Source organism: Montipora foliosa, chromosome 3 (genome assembly GCF_036669935.1).
Source record: "Montipora foliosa isolate CH-2021 chromosome 3, ASM3666993v2, whole genome shotgun sequence".
NCBI classification, from domain to species: Eukaryota; Metazoa; Cnidaria; class Anthozoa; order Scleractinia; family Acroporidae; genus Montipora; species Montipora foliosa.
Genome location: NC_090871.1, coordinates 44,056,347 through 44,057,762, shown reverse-complemented (window position 1 = coordinate 44,057,762; position 1,416 = coordinate 44,056,347). Strand labels below are relative to the sequence as shown.

At 36.4% G+C, this 1,416-nt stretch overlaps 1 pseudogene; it reads right to left on the bottom strand.

Annotated features, from left to right (window-relative positions):
• Window positions 1-736, bottom strand: part of LOC137994876 (uncharacterized skeletal organic matrix protein 5-like) — a 1,662-nt pseudogene extending 926 nt beyond the window's left edge.
• Between the last annotated feature and the right edge of the window lie 680 nt (window positions 737-1,416).

Genomic DNA, 1,416 nt, shown 5'->3' with positions numbered 1-1,416 from the left:
TCTAGCTGGGACATTTATATTCTCGATACCAACATAGAGAAGATTCACAGGGCCAACCCAACTCATAAGTGTCTTAGGCCTTATTAGAACTGATGGTGAAAATAAAATGTCAAAAAGATTTAAACTGTTAACTTACCCGTTGTCATAAAGTTCCTTGCAAGAAGAGGCTGTAACTGAAGAAAATACAACTCATATAAAGCATTCGTTACAAAAAAGGAACAAAGAAACGATAGACTGAAGAGCGCCAATGAGATGTATTACTCCAAGTTTACCTGGCGAGGGCTGCAGCGACATTGAGATGTTTTCAACCAGGGAGTAGAGATTCTCCAACTTCTCTTCCAACTTCATTCCTAAAGTCTTACGGGCTGTACAGGCATCTACCCCATTACAGTTTTCAGATTGGGCATCTGCTCACAAAAATCACACTACGTTGTTTGCTGCTCACTGTTCAGATATTTACAATGACCGAAAACGACGGATTTAAACCATTTGTTACACAAGTACGTAGAAAACATTTCTGAACGTACCTTGGCATAGGCTTTCCATGTTATCCAACTTTTTAAGGACAATCTTGCTAGTTGGCTTTCTACCAGCGTTCACGAAAATGGTGAAATACACGAGACAAATAACTGCAGCGAATTTCAACGATACCATTGTTAAGTCTTGGAAGCAAACGGTAAGTAAGGCTTTCAACAATTACTGCTAATTTAACATTTTAAGAGCCCATTCGTTTATAACCCCTTCCCTTGATGCTTTACGCTAAATCTATTTTCTCCTTACACAAGCCCAGAGCTTTTCTTTTGTCTTGCGTTGAGAATTGGTAAGCCAATTTCCTAGCTAATGATTGGTTCTTGCGTTTGTTTCAACTAAAAAAACAATAGCAAGCTCAGGATGTTGAAGTGTTTGAAGGTCGGTAAGTAACCATAGATATTGGTCAGAAAATATTGAGCGTTGAAGTCTTTATTACCTCCCATCAAGTTCAAAATCCTACGTTATCGGTTTGTTTTGAGTAGCCGAATAGTGCAGCGAGAAAGCTGGTGAAAGAACCATAGCTACAAAATTAAACGATCTATTGATTGTTAATAATCATTTTTAGCAACTGTTTAGAACTTCTTGTAGCACACTTTTCATTTTTTTTGTGGAAAAAGTTGGAGCTTTTAAGTGAAATCTGTTTAGTCCTAATTGTTCGCCTGTAATTTTTGTCGCAAAAAGTTGCAAAACAATCGTTAGTTTGAGATTTCTGAGCATTAATTTTGTGCCTTGAGTTTTAATCGATTTGACCAAAAAGAGCCTTTTAAGTTTTATATTGCTGTCCTGGTTTCTTTTGGCTAAATAGTTTTAGGACTCAAGTTAATTTGTTAAAAAATAACATTTTGACTAGCTTTTCCTTGTCAAAGGAAATCATGCAAATTATTT